The 16,290-nt window shown below is 40.7% G+C and overlaps 1 protein-coding gene across 2 annotated transcripts in view; it reads right to left on the reverse strand.

The window, feature by feature from the left end:
- Positions 1-16,290, reverse strand: part of Disp1 (dispatched RND transporter family member 1) — a 145,438-nt gene that overhangs the window by 86,227 nt on the left and 42,921 nt on the right. For both annotated transcript variants that reach the window (XM_034513069.2, XM_076941568.1), the window contains exon 3: positions 6,990-7,118. The gene's annotated coding sequence lies outside the window, so the exon portion shown is untranslated. The remainder of the gene's footprint in view (positions 1-6,989; positions 7,119-16,290) is intronic.

The following is a 16,290-nucleotide window of genomic DNA, read 5'->3' on the forward strand; positions in this document are numbered from 1 at the left end:
CCTGCTGGGTAATAACCTCTCACCTAGTTTCTATAGGGAAGCCCAAGAAGCCCATCAGTTTCCCAGTGAACTCTGGTAGAATCTTTCCTCCTTGAGATCTTGGGAGGAAGAGTAGAAGACTTTGTTTTTTTGTCTCCCCCTAGGGAATTTTAACACACTACTACCAGGGGTGAATTCAACAGCTAACTTTTGAGAGACAATCATGCATTTCTGACAGTCATGCATTTCCTAAGTGGAAGACCTGAGTTCAGAGGTAGAGAGCAGAAGATAAAGGGATTCTTAAACCCTTGTCACAGTGTGTTTGCCACTCTCAGGTTCCTCTTCAGACATTCTCACCCTGAATCTGCTTCTAAAAATGACCCTCAGAGAGCTTACATGCACAGTCAACTTCCATAGCAGTGCTGTAAACAGACATGTGAGCATTTACAACACCTGATGTCTAGTGTCTGAGAATATTAAACACCTATCTCCTACTGTTCACTATCAAATGGTTTGGGATTTAATCGGAAATAACAAAGCCACATACTATTTTATGTACTGTGTGTGTTGCACATACACGGAGTTATGTATGTGTGCTGGCAGTTGTGCTTGCCCATGTGTACAAGTGTGGGGGCCAAAGGTCAGCATCCCATGTCTTCTTCTATTACTCTCTATTTTTGTCTGTTGAGGTAGGGCCCTGGGTGGTCATTATGTAGACTAAGCTCACCTCAACCTCACAGAGTGCTAGGACTAAAGATGTGTGTCATCACCCTTTTTTTGAGACAAGGTATCCTGCACTGACCCTGGAGCTCTCTCATATGGCTAGACTGGCTGACCAGTGAGCCTCAGGACCTTCCCATCTCTGCCCAACTCTAGGCCCAGTACTTGAGTTACAGACGTAACTACCACACCAGGCTTTAACCAGGGTGCTGGGACCCAAGCTCTGATCCTCGTGCTTAGACAGCAAGCCCCTTCATTATTCACTGAGCCATCTCTCTGTCTAATATATACATATACACATACATATGAATACACACATATACACAGATGTGTGTGTGTAGACAGAGAGAGAGAGAGAGAGAGAGAGAGAGAGAGAGAGAGAGAGAGAGAGAGAAGGGGGAGCAGAGAGGGAATTTTGTTTTGTTTTACAGTGAAATTCTATGAAGAGATATGTATATGGCCTACACTATGACTTGGGTATCATCCGAGGGTCCATTGTGATTAGAGGTTTGACACCCAGGTTTGGGGTACTGAGAAGTACTGTGGGATACTTACATCACTAGAGCCATAAGGTAGTTGTACTGAAATACCTTGGCAGCTCTCCTTCAGCCACCTGGGTGTTTTCTTAACTTACTATATTTTTCCCTCAAGCCAGCACAGTGGCCCTGGCCATTTCTGTGCATCCAAGGTCAGCCTGTTTACAAAGCGAGTTCCATATCACCCAATGCTGCACAGTGAGACCCTGTGTAAGATGGGTGCTGGCATCTCCTATCTCCCTCAGACCAGGCTGCGATGTGCCTACTTGCCTCTGATCATGCTTCCACCACGACACAAACCACACTATACAGCCAGGAACAAAGCTATGCCTCTGAGCCTCCCAAAGTGTGAACTAAACGAAGCTCCTTCCTTTAATAAGTAATCTGCATCACATAGTGTGTCCTGTAGAAAGAGATAAATACTTCTATAGAAAACCTTCACAATTGCTTCTTTTAGCCTTAGTCTCTTATCAATTATAAGAAATAGACACTGTACCTTCTATTAACTACTATCAAATCACTAACATGAGACCAATTTAGAGCCACAAGCAATGCTAATTTTTGTCACTAGGAAAGAGTTGGTGCCTCAGCGCCAGTAGCACCATAATTAGTGTTTGCTAAATAGATAAGAGAAGGGCGAGTCTGTTCCTTGGGCCCTCTGACGTGGGTGTTGCGGCAGCCGCTTCCTGGGTGTTGCTCATCCTCACAATAATCCTTACAGGTAGAAACTGTAAAACGGCTTCTCCACTCCTCCACAGTTAGTGATTGGCTGCTTCTAGAACCCAGAGCCCAGGGCAGAACACCAGGAAGCTTTCCAAACAGTAGCTTCCCCCTTTTATGAGTACAACTTTCAGGTAATGCTCTGAGTCTCAACCCCATGATGTCTCACACTCAACAACACACAACACTAGAACAGAGCTAAGACGGATCCACAGACAGACTGGCCTAATACAGAGGACATAAGTAACCCTACCTATGTTACAGCTGACTAGCACACCATGCTGACAGGAGGGAAGAACTACTCAACTCTAACTAAGCCTGGTGAACTGCATACTATACGAGGAGACACTGAACTGCACACAGATGCCACGTTCTAATGAGCATGCACATCGATCACAGGTATACACCAGCAACAGGAGCCAGCTGGTTCTTCAAATGGGCACCTCCGGCATTCTACCTTCTTCTTGGTTAGAGATGCGGAGCAGTCTCCACTCTGACTCGCAGACACAGATCCCCATATGCAGGGTTACAGTGAAGCAGGGTTATAGTGATGGCTTCCCTGCATGGCTTACACTGGCATTTTGGACCACACCTTTCATAGTTATGATGACGGTCATGGGTATCCTTGACCTCCAGACGCCATTAGGTCCTTTCCAACCCTGACAACTAAACTATTCCCAAACATCCACAACTGTCCAGAGAAACAACACTGTCTCAGTGGAAAACCACTGCTGTATATGCATACTCTAAATGAGTAAGTAAATACACTGGGTGATCAGCACCAGGTTCCTTACTGCTGAAGAAATTATAAATAAAGGGCGGAGGTTCACAAAGCCCTATATTGTCAGACTAGGATGAGAGGTGGGAATTCACAATGCCAGGGAGCAGGTAAGTAGTGAAAATAAAATGCATATAGGTGTGCCTGTGCAAGGTCTAGCTCTGCCCACTCAGTGGGCCTGAAAGCAATGTTGTCCACATAGCAAGGACACACAAGACCCGAACCTCAGCCTTCAATGAAAGAAAATAGTCCCTGCAGCTCTTGCCTGAGGGATATAAGATGGCCTGGTGTAACTACAAGCACATTTACAACCATGTGCACAATTGGCAGCCTGTGCACGCCTGTGTCTGTGCAACTCGTCTAACACTATTGCATAGTCAGTCTCTGAACAACAGTCTATCTTTACTTTGAAAAAGCTGGAGAGTGAAAAAAATTATTTCAATTTTAAACATATGTATATGTAGGGAGGTAGAGGTTCTAACTTATTTTCTCAAAGTAAATTTTCATGCTTAAAATTACTGGGACAGAGACTATGAATACTTTTAATATGGGATATATAATAATTATAAAATACTTTAATAATTTCATTATTTTGTCAATTTCATGGGAAACAAGGCAGAGAAATAAGAAGTGGCCAAAATATGATCAAATCGGTTCCTTCAAAAGTAGATCAAAGGAGACACACAGAGCACATTCTTCTGTCTTGAAGCTCTGATGGCAAAACCTCAGTCCCTTTCCATTGACCTACAGAAACTCTCAGTGCTTCTTCTTCCCTTAGCAGAGATCTTTTCAATCTAAGGCAGCCAAGAGACGAGCCCACAGGCATTCCTGTCCACCTCTGCACTTGAGTTCTTGCATATTGGCCACGCAGATGAAGTGCAGATCAAGGGGTGTCAGGGCAGCACAGAGCCCTCTCAGCCCAGGCCTCATGCTGACAGACGGCATCTTACTATTGACACACAATCAGATTAGTTTCTGATGTCAAATACCTTTATTCTTATTAGCTCACAGTTTAAACACCCTGTGGTAAACAAACATAAGGAAAAAGTAAGGAAACCTAGCAGGCCTAAATGTCCACCTCACTCAGGGAGCAGACAGTTCTTCTATGTCCACGGGCTTTTTAAAGGATTTGTGAAAACCTCAATCCTATAGGAAAGGAATTACCTGCTATTTTTCTAAATGTTAACTGTTAAAGACTACATACGGTCTCCAAAGGCCCCCTTTTTGTTGGCCTAAGCTGTGTTCTCTTTGTAAATGTTCTGAGTAAGTTATGTATACATGTTAAGATACATAAGCACTGACAGACACATAAGCACATAGTAAGGTATCAACTCAGTAATGCCTCACCATGTTAGTTTTTAAAATAAGAATATAGTGTATGTCTCCACTAGAACAAAAAACCTAGAGTCTAAAATGAAATATAAAACAGTTGTTTCCCTTCAAACCACAGCTAAGGCATAATTGTTCTGTAAAAACCTTGGAGAAATCAAAACAACTGAAAATACTTTGTTGATGACATTATAACCACAAATACTGCGAATATGTTTCTGTCAATAGATCCATTATAAAGCTGGGAGCATAGCTGTTAGCTCAACATTGCACAGACAGTGAGAAGAAGAAAACAAACTCTAGTCTGAAAAACTCATTAGTGTGAGCAGCTGACATGTGACTTAATCAACAGCCCTTAAGGAATATTGACAAATAGCACTCTAGTGATAAACAGCAGCCTAAAAGTTTCCTCAAACCAATTAAAATCCATTTTCCCGTATATAAAACACTTTCTAATATTCTTTCAGACATCATATTTTTGGAGACTCTGCATACAGGAGCCACATTTACCACTGAACCACCTTAGTAAATTCTACTAAATAGGAAAGCATTGCTCTCTCTAAGAAAACCAAAATTCTTCCCTGTGATAAACAGCCTCTCTCCGAGGCCTGTCAGACCCCATTCCCTACCACTGACAGGTCACTGCAAAGGTGATCTGAAGTACATAATGTTCACTGGTTTTCATGGAAGCCATGAACACTGAAGGAAACTGAACCATACAGGCCCAGCTACTGCAGCACAAGGCTCCCCTTAGCTTCTCACTGTATGTTCCTGGTCTTTTTCTCATGCTCCTCTTTCCAACAAATCAGAATTTAGTCTTGCTCTAACCCTACTGCCATCAAAACAACCACCCAAGGTAAGCTTTATAAATGCACTGTACATCTGTATTGTACAGATACCGTATCAAATACTCATACTTTCAAACATTGCTACTATGATTGAATTTTCAGATTGCTTCCGGGATTATTTTATATTTAGAAAAAATTCTCAGACAAGAATCACCCACATGGTGATAACTTTATGTGTGACTTTTTTGCTTCATTACTGTAATTTCCTTGAGTACTATATATCATCAAGCTGTTTTCTTGGCTATCAGCTCCCAATTCCGTAGGCCTACAGTGTTTACCTCAACAACTCTTCACCAAGAACGTTGTAACATTCTGTCAATTCTAATGACTACCAGGAGAAGGGTACTTTTCCATGATTTATTAAGGAAACAAAGTCCCGTTTTCTTCTATTTTGGAGGGCAGGGTCTCATCACGTAGGTCAAGCTAGCCTTACTTGTAGAAAGCCCACGGGGCATCAAAGCTTGTGATGGTCCTGCTCCAGCCTTCCAAATGCTCAAGTCACAGTCATGTGTTACCACACAGGGCACATAAGTCCTTCTCTGTATGTGCTAGAATATGTATATCCTGTTTGGTAATTGAATTCTTATTTTATTTTATCTTATTTTATAAGATATGTCTGTATACCACTTCATGGTTGGTGTCTGAGAAGGCCAAAAGAGCGCACCTATTCCCTGAAACTGGAGTTACAGACAGTTGTGACCTGCAGTGTAGGTGCTGAGACTTGAACCTAGATCCTCTGGAAGAGCAGTCAGTGTTCTTAATTGCTGGGTCATTGCTCCAGTCCCAAGGAAACTGTCTTTTTGCTTGTTAATAATTGATCTTTTGTTATCAATCTATGTTTTTAATAATGTAAGTAACATTTTTATTTCTACCAACACTGAAGAATAACTAGCTTGTTTTTAATCTTTTGTAAGTTTTAGAACTTGGAGAATTATTTTGGCCTGGCATACCAGTACATGGCTACAGGCTACCTATTCCAGAGACTGCGGAAGGATTACCTAAGATCGAGACTTCAAGGCCAGTCAAACAAGACAGAATGGCCTGGTTTCATAATAAATGTATTTCTCTTATAATTTAAAATATTCTTCACAATCTACAAAAACAAATATATAATTACACTAGCATTTGTTTATCAAATCTTCATAATATTACAGAAGGTTACTGAATTTCAAACAAGGCTCTCTCACCTCATCTCTGCCATCCCCTCACTGCGCAGTACTTACCTTGACTTGCAGATCAACACTGAACATACCAAAGTGGGATAATCAGGCATCGGAGGGCTAAAGCAGCTCAACATATTTCCTGTGATAGATGAAGAAAGAAGAGGAGGAAGAGGAAGAGAAGAGGAAGTAGTAGTAGAGGAGGAGCCGAGGAGGAGTCCAGGAGGAGTCGAGGAGGAGGAGGAGGAGGAGTAGAAATATTCCACTCCAGCTGTGAACAGACAAACAGCTGAGCAGGGTGCCATACTGTCTCACTGCCAGAGAAGAGGACTAAGTAAGGTTTAAAGCAGACACTGTACTAATTTGGATTTAGAAGTCCTTCCCAACAGGGCACATTATCAGTTTAAGGTAAAATCCCAGAGCCCCAAATCTATCACAGGGCAGACTAACTGTCCAAGAGAAGGAAAGTAAGCAGGCACATGAGCTGCCCAGTGAGTGTGATTAATTAATATGTTCCCTTTATTTATGTGCCAAAAACCAAGGGTGTAACCTAACCTCTTTACACACAAAACCACAGCATTAACACTAAAAGGCAGACCCTGCTTTTCTCTAAATTAACTAAGATTACAGAAGCTGCCTTAGAGATCTGTTTAAAAGTCTGAGGATGGTAGCTCGTGCCTTTAATCCCAGCACGCAGGAGGCAGAGGCAGGAGGATCTCTGTGAGCTCAAGAACAGCCTGGTCCATATAGAGAGCTCCAGCCTAGCCAGGGATACACAGTAAGACCTGTATTTAAAGAATTAGAAAAAAAAAAAAAAAACATTTGAAAGTTGCTCTCAAAAGTAAGTGAATGTACACAATATGTAACATTGTTTCTATAATAGTTTTTTGTCATAATGTGGTGAGTGATCAACCCCTACCTTCCACATGGACGGACACCTTGGCTGGGAGGGTCACATGGTTCACCTTACTGCCAATCCCAAAGCACAGCTCATCTCAACAGGCCTTCAGTCTTGAGTCTTCTGCATCCACTTAAGCTCCAAGCCAACCTACACATCACAAGACTGCTGGTTAGAAGCAGGTAAGTACTGGGAGACAACCAAACATGCCAGAGAACATGAACAAACAACTTACAAAGTTAGTAACACGTGCACAATAGCTTACTCATAACAAAACTTTGTTCCAGTCCTAACACTGAGATGCATATGGCTAGTGCCTGCAAACCCGAGGAAATGTAGTTGTACCTGAGAGTACTGGGAGACTTCTCTAAAGTACTTACAGCTACCAACGAACTTCAATGTACCTTTTAAAATCCTTCATCTAAAAGCCTATTGCCACTGACGTTTCCTCCATGACTAAACCTAAAACTTGGTTAAAACAGTGCATACAAGGATATATGTTACAGCGTTCTTTATTTAGCCAAAAAGAAAAAGGGTTGAGAGGAGAGGAAAAATGGAGGAGAAGGAAATAAAGAGAAGCAAGTCTCCACCAACAGGGCACTAGTGATAAAAGCTAAGATCTAAGGAAGCCTTCGCCTATGGATTCACACACACACACACACACACACACACACACACACACACACACACACAGAGTCCCAACCCACACAGAGTTTGTTCTGTAGCTCCAGATGGCCTCTAACTTGCCATATTTCTGTCTTAACCATAAAGTGGGGTATTTCTTCATACTTAGGTTTTGGTTGGGAAGGTGAGGCAGGGATGGGGTGGGGAGCTGTTGCGGTTGTCTGCTTCATTTGAAGCAGCTTCTCACTGTGTAGCTTAAGCTGCCCATGGACTCTTTTTAGCCCAGATCAACAAGGTGGATCTCTGGCTTCCATTTTTAAACCAGTAGTCTAAGACAGTGACTCCCCCTTCCCCCAGCCCATTCTCATTTCTCATAATAGTCCACTAAGTAAGTCCTTAACAAACATTCTCTAAATATGACCAATAGAATTTGGGTTTTATTCTTTTTTAAAACTATTTTTAAAGTCCAGACTAACAGACTCTCTCTCTCTCTCTTTTTCTCCAACTGCAGGAATACAAACCCAGAGAATGGGAAGTGAGAGAAAAGCAGGATCTTCCTAAGTGAGCCACCGACAGCCAAGAGATCACAGGCCAAGCAACAGTCTGGAGCCTTGGGTACGGCACACCCTATGCAAGTACTATCTGAACCCATTAAAGGATGAAGAACAAAGGCTCGTGTTACTGATTAAGTACTTCTATTGAAGTAGGGGATGAATACCATTGACCAGCTCAGTAATGAGTAATAGTCTGAGACAATGGCACCCATTTAGAGTTCTGTTAAACTTCTTGTTATCGGCTCACTACTCCAGACATTCATTCTGTTGGTAAAAACACTGGTATTATAAAATGATCTCATGTTTACAGAAGAAAAACATATGTGGTAGTTAACAGGCAAAAAGGATCAACAGAGGGGCAAATATCAAGGAGACTCCATTTCAAACAAGATGAAAATCAGAGCCAATGACAAAGTTGTTCTCTGACCACCAAGTATGCTATAGTGTGTGTGTGCACAAGTGCAAATATACAAACACAGACAAACACACCTACACATAAACACACATCTGTGCAAAAGTGTGTGTGCACATGTGGAAATATACAAACACAGGCACACACACACATCATACACAAATGTGCCATAGTGTATGTGCACATGTGCAAATATAAAAACACAGACACACATCACACACAAAAACCCTAAATATTTGCTCTGTGTCAGACACAACACTAAGAATTTTAAATAGATTATACCCTTTAATTCTCATGACAACCCAAAGAAACAGGTATGATCAATACCCTACTATCCACCTGAAGATATCTTTCGCCTGCCATTTCTGGAATTTTCCTAGCTGTTTTCACATATTTTTTTTTTCCTAGAAAACATCTAAATCATGAACAAATCCTAAGATTTAGTAGCAGGAACAAATCTTGTTGGCAAGGGCCTGCTAAGGATAGAGGCAGTACCTGTGTCTCAGCACTCAGGAGGCCTGAAGCAAGAGGACTGCCATGAGTGAAAGCCAATTTAGAATATACAAGATGCCATCTCCACAAAACAACAAAACAGGTCAAAATCAAGAATCATGCAGGCTTTTAGCAGGCCTCTAAAAGGAGCTATTTCTAATTAAATTAATATTTGCCCCATCAAGTATCCAGAAAGGCACCGACCACTTTCTTTTGTTCTTTAAGCTCTTACCACAAAAGGAAAAAGAGAGAACTGTCAAAGTAACTCATAGCACAATTTAAGTTTAACATCCTTAAGGTATATGCAGAAAACATGTAAGTGCACCTTCAGCCTTAAGTGAGGATACCATTTAAAAGCAGAAATTAAGGCTCCCTGTGATGCAAGGCCCAACATGCTAGTGATATGGCAGCCATGCTGCATCACAAGCAGGAATTCCCCACACTCTGTGCTCTCCTCACCAACGTCACAGCAGCAGTCAACCAGAGTAACTCAATTAAAACTCAATAGTAGCAATACAGGGAAGAAGTGTTCAGGATTCCTCATGGAGGTTAACTTTAATAAATTCATTTAACAGCTAGGAAAGGTTCAGAGTGCCTCAAACCTGTTGTGCAAGCCTGGTGACCTAGGTTGAACCGTGGACCATGTAAAGGTAGAAGAGAGCTGACTCCATCGAAGTTGCCCTCTGACCTCCACGTGGACAATATGGTATGTGTACCCCTCCCACATACACATAAAATAATGACCAGAAGTAAAATTTTATTGTAGCATTTAATTGCAGGACCTGGTTGATGCTACTGAACTGAAAAATAATAGCTTATAAGGAGTTAATTATGAAACACATGCCTTACCCAGGAAAGAAACAGTATTTTGTTTTCTCACCCCAAGCACAAATTATCACTTATGTTTTCCTCAGTTTTTAAATTGCCTAGTTTTAATTTTTCTATGAAAACAGCTTTGTTGGTGCTGTGTGAAACCTGTGACTAACATGCTCCCAGTCAATATTTACACCCTAAAATATTTTTCTTTTATTAGTATCTATGATTTAAATTAAACAAGCGACTTCTTGGGACCAAGAATCTCCAGTGCTGGAAAATTACAAGCGTATTTATACTCACTTTTAAGTTATTAAAGGTTCAAGAGACTCAAGACTTAGAAAATCCACATAGAAAATGCATTAGCGATCCATGTCTAGCAGAAAGATGGTTCCAGTTTTAAATCATTCCAAAAAATTATGAGAATTTATTAGCCTTGATTTTGTATGGAAATATACATACAAAAACTTGGTGAATATACTTTTAATCTGTTTACTGCTAAATATAAGAGATTTCTAAGAAAATATGAAACACATTTTAAAGTAAGAGAATCAAACTTATCGGCGTTTGCCTACTTTCAACATGAAAGCACACCTGAAACTCAGCTTCCAGAGGATGCCAGTATGTGAGAAATGCCAGAGCCCAGTGAGCCTACTGGAGGATGGGTCATTTGGATTTCTATAGAAAATATATCATCTGCCATCACTGTTTTAAGCACAGTCCTTAAACTATGATAAACAAGCTGTTGAGATGGGGTAGGGCGGAGACACTTTCAATCCTAACACATGAAAACATGAGGCAGGAGGATGCAAGGAATGTCAGCCTAGGACACAGAGCAAGATCTTCCTGTAAAAACCTTAAAATTAAAAAGATCTTAAGTCTAAAATTCTATGGATGGAGGGGAATGACGGGGGATGGGATTGGGGGTTGGTGGAGGGGTAACTGGGAAGGGGGATATCATTTGAAATGTAAACAAATAAAATGATTAATAAAAAATAAAATTCTATGAATGGACTTTCATTTATTTCCATTATGTTTAATAAAAGTAGTACATGAATGTGACACATTAAATGATACAGTTATCCAAGATAAAGTTATCAAAGTATCTCCTAAATGCCCTCTGGGCTCATTTAATCAATACAAATACAATCTTTAAACCCAAATGTAGATATACACACATAATACACACACACACACACACACACTAAGCTTTGATCTTCTTTTAAGAAGTAATATTTCCTTCCTAGCTATGCCTTCCTTCAATCCACAACAGCAGAGCTAACCCAGTCCCTGTAAGGTATCACATGGTACAGGCACATACCCTTATTTCTGACTGCCTACAACTGCTCCTCTCCTTAGGCCATCTTCTCACTACCCCCTGTTGAACAGGCATAGAGAGACCTAGCACTGGGGAGGAAAGCAAAGCCCAGTATAACTGATTTGTAAGCCTGTCCCTGACTGCCTTGTATCATCTATCACTGCCTAGGTAAACCTGCATCAAAACTCGGACTTCTGATTTTATCTGCCAGGTAGAGGTATATTATTCACAGTGAAATGCACTAGACAAGAGACCACAAAATCCAGGCTCTACCTCCAGCTTTGCCACCCACTATTGATGAGGCACTGGCAAGTTACTTAAACACTCAGAGGCCCATTTCTTTCTCTAGATAATGAACTCCTTCAGGAAGATAGTTTCTGAAGTCCCTTGACACTACACTCTGTCCAATAAATGAAGTTATGGCATCTCTCAGCAGAGAAGTTATCAGCAAGTTTAAAAGAACAACATAAAAGGAACAAAATTAGCTCAGGAAAGCAACAGTTCGGAGTACCTCCATGAGAACATTATAATTGCCTGACTACAGACAATGAATATGCAAATAACTACTGTAATGGTCGAGCCACTGTAGCAGTACATGCAAAAACTTCACATTGTTGTCTTTGGCTTAGTTACGACTATCGTATACTTGAGAGTAAGTCCTTTTAAAGACACAGCAAGTGATAAATGAGTATAAAACACTCTGGAGCTCTGCCTCCGTCTCAGAGATTTCAGCTCCAGATTAAGCTTCTGCATCTATAAAATGAACAGTTAACTGTATGAAAGAAGAATCTGCTTTTAGTTTTAAAACATAATAATAAAAGAAAAGTCAACCAAAGCTCCTGAGCTCCACTCCCTCAGCACACAGACCTCTGCTGCACACTCACTACGTGCCCAACTCTGCTCGGCCCAGGGATACAACTGGGAAATGGGAACCAGCCTCTTCCATTGCCAGGTGACACCAGGGCTCTGCTCCTCATAATGCTCTCTAACTCCACCTGGCCTTCTAGAATTTGAGTAAATATAAAGTTTGCTATGTATCTTTAAAAAAAAAAATACTCTGCTGCACCTGTGACAGGAAATTCAGAATGAACATTGGTTTTCACTGTAACTGACAAAGACAGCTCCCACTGAGGTCGACCCTGAACCTCAGCGGCCACAGCAGAAGGCAGTGCCTTCCCACCCCTCTTCTGGGTTATAAACCAACAGGGCCGCTGACAGAGAGTTAAGGATTAAAATGGAATGGTAACTGGCTAAAAGCGCAAAGATGTGTTTGTAACTACAGCCAGTAGATAGTGCTGTCACGGCAGAAAGTATGTGTGTCAGTCAGTAATTCGGGGCTAATGTCTATGTCTGAACAATGTGTGTTCAGACAATGTTTGTTTATGGAAACAAACCTAAATAGTGGGTGGGGACTTATGGTATGACAATAACATCTTGTCCCACAGAACATGATCAACTCCAAAAGTCTACACTTGAAAGGCTTGAATATATAGAACTCAGCTCTCAAGTGTACTCTAAAACAAAAGACTATTTATATAAATTGCCAGTTCCGTTTTTTTTTTTTAAACAACAAAAGCCTCTAAGACCAGAGTGCTTGGAAGGTTCCAGTTTTCCTGTTCAGCTTTAAAAGACCCATTCCCTCATAAGTATGGAGAGAAAAGCCTAAAACAAGTATGTTCTCCTGGGTTTAAAAAAAGCCACAGTGAAGAAAATTCTCTTTTAAACAAAAATTTCCTTCCTTGCCTGATAGTATGAGAAAGTCACCCTGGGAGCTGGGACTAGAAGCCACAGTGACAACTGACACATAAGGAAAGAAACCAAAGAAACCAAGGAAAGAAATAAAAGTAAATAACCAAAGACTGAAACCAGTAAAGATCATTTTAAAAGCACATTTCTAAGAATAAAACATGAGCTTATGAGTACAGGGTGCAGTTTTAGTTACATCAGAGAAAAACACAGCACATTTTCTGAAAGCATAAGGGGGAAGAAACAAACAACAAAAAGTTTCTTCCAGAAGCATCATTACTTTTTTTTGGTTTTTAAAATTTATTTACATTTCAGATGTTATCCCCTTTCCCCATTCCCCCTCCCCACCCATAATCCCCTACCCCATCCCTCCTCCTCCTTTTTTGCTTTTATACCATTTTAATTACATGCAATTATTAAGGTCAGTTCTAGATTGAGGAACTAGCAATACAATAGATGCAAACAGTCAAGGAACAAGCAAGACAATAAACCCAGATAGTCAAAGAATACGCAGGACAATAAACAGAGTCCCACAATCACTCCTGTGATCACTATTTCTAAGAACTTATCAGGATGGTTGTCCTAAACTGCCAACACTGGAGGGCACAGGGGAAGGAGACCTACTGTGTAACCATGGAGGACACAGGGGAAAGAGACCTACTGTGTAACCATGGAGGACACAGGTAGGAGACCTACTGTATACCATGGAGAACACAGGAGGGAGACTTACTGTATAACCATGGAGAGTATAGGGGTAGGAGACCTACTGTATACCATGGAGGACACAGGAAGAAGACCTACTATATACCATGGAGGATACAGGAGGAGACCTACTGTGTAACCATGGAGGACAAAGGAAGGAAACCTACTGTATACCATGGAGAACACAGGAAGGAGACCTACAGTGTAACCATGGAGGGTACAGGGGAAGGAGACCTACTGTATACCATGGAGGACACAGGAAGAAGACCTACTGTGTAACCATGGAGGACACAGGGGAAGGAGACCTACTGTATACCATGGAGGACACAGGAAGGAGACCTACTGTGTAACCACAGAGGACACAAGAAGGAAACCTACTGTATACCATGGAGGACACAGGAAGAAGACCTACTATATACCATGGAGGACACAGGAGTAGGAGACCTACTGTGTAACCATGGAGGGTACAGGGGAAGGAGACCTACTGTTTTCCCAAGACTATGCACAGGGTTAGTAATGTAATTTGGAGATGAGTCTCAAGGTTATCAGAACTTCCTGGTCCCCTGCTTATAAACTTCCCCCAGGCATGCTTGTTTCCAGCAGCCTAGTAACAGCAGTGATGGAAGCTCTCTCTGGCAGCAGGAGGCACAGGAAGGGTCTCAGGTGAAGAACAGCTGACAGGTGTGAAAAATAAACCAGACAAAGTCTGCAAGCTAATTTTGTAATTAGAAATACTGAAATTTGTTCAGTACTGCTGCCTACACCCAAGAAGTTTTAAGACAAAGGAGCTATTTTTCTAACTGAGCAATTTTATTTTAAGTTATGACTTTTTCTTATTGGGAAAAAAGCTAGATGTTAATAGTTCACTGCAATTGGATAATTTATCAGATTCAAACTCTAAACAGTAAAAAGCAAGAATATTCACATAGTTGCATAGCACAGTCAAAGTAAAACCTGAAGATTCTACTTCTGCTTCATAGCAAACACGAAGCATGCAGTGAATGTGCCTAACACTGTAGCTACACTAACTCCTGCATTCAAATCTATCACTTAACGCCAAAGCAGGGGTCCTAATAGGGACAGAAGACAATGCTCTACAGCTGAGTGTTTCACTGGTAAAAATGAAAGTTGCAAACAGAGTCTAGAATGAATACTGAGCACTGCATAGAGCTGTAGTAATCAATGTAATTAATTGATGTAATTAATGTAGACAGAATGCACACACACATGCATTTCTTAGTTTGGTTTCTGAAAACATGAGACTGAGGGGATCTCTAACAAATGACATGATATACACTCGAATCCTGGTTTTAAAATGCCATTTTTCGTGAAAAGGAGTCAGGGCACCTTAAAGAAATGGCTGGGTCTAGAGCTAAAGGTGGAGCGTACAAAGGAATTCTGAGTATCTTAACATAACAGAAGATAATGAGGACTGAATAAGTGGTGATCTCTCAGAGGACAGAAACTATTGGATAAATGGTGATGATCCCTCAAGAGGACAGAGGCTATTTGCAAGGGCTACCACTAGCTAGATCTGAACTAATTTAAGCATCAAAACATCTAATGCTGCTAATAAATTAATAATATAGAATAGTATAGATAAATTATTTTTATGTGTTTATAATAAATATAGACATATATTTCATTCTGAATATATTATGTATATAATGAAGCATTTATATAATTATTATATACATATAAACCATATAAATATGTATCATATTTATAAATAGGTAATAATTTAATAAATAGTATTAATATGCTGATAAATATATTATTCATATTATATTATATAAATATAATGTGAAATATATTTTAATATATTAGCTATATTAATATTTATATAACCTATTAAATGAAATAAGAATCTGTGAGTTCAAACTAACATCAATAAAGCCTAAAGAAGGAACCCTGCCTCACTATGGTAGCACCAATGAATATGAGGAAACAACAGGCTTCTGATGAGGAGCACGCCAGTTTAAGTCACACAGGAATGACAAGGGACCCAATTATCACCTGTCACTGAGAAAGCTCCTGTGCACCTTAGGAAGAGAGCAAGCATACTCTCTGGACACCCTCAGTACTGACGGACCATGTGCCTACTGACACAATGTCCTGGAGGCTAGCATCCCTGCCATGGTTTTCCACAGAACTGCAAAGCCTGAACCTCATTAAAAGTATTTATTACACAGACCCAAACAGAGAAGTAATCCTCAGAACAACTGTTCCACACTCTTCAAAACTATAAAAGTCAAGAAGAACAAGAAGCTGAGAGCACTCCAGCGACACTTGGAGGCAGAAAAGGTTCACACACAGAAGCTGAAGCTATCAGGCAGAAAATAACACTGCATGGGCAAACAGCAGTGGCACAGCAGACTCTCTGTATGCAGTCACCAGCTATCAGTGGACCAAGGGGAGCAGAACAGAGCTCTTGACTGAGGATGCTCCAGCTTGAAAGCACTGCAAAATCTTCTCATCATGTTCTCTGAATACAGCCCACACTCTGTGGGGTGGAGAATGCTTTGTGAGAAACCTTTGTCACTGTCCTAGAAGTTATACAATCGACATCCTTTAAAACAAACCTGTGTCCTGTTTTCTCTAAAGCTTGTATCACCATGTGACCTCTCATGATAACCCTAGAGAATTGAGGGAGAAAAGTAT

The sequence above is a fragment of the Arvicanthis niloticus genome, chromosome 10, assembly GCF_011762505.2.
Source record: "Arvicanthis niloticus isolate mArvNil1 chromosome 10, mArvNil1.pat.X, whole genome shotgun sequence".
NCBI classification, from domain to species: domain Eukaryota; kingdom Metazoa; phylum Chordata; class Mammalia; order Rodentia; family Muridae; genus Arvicanthis; species Arvicanthis niloticus.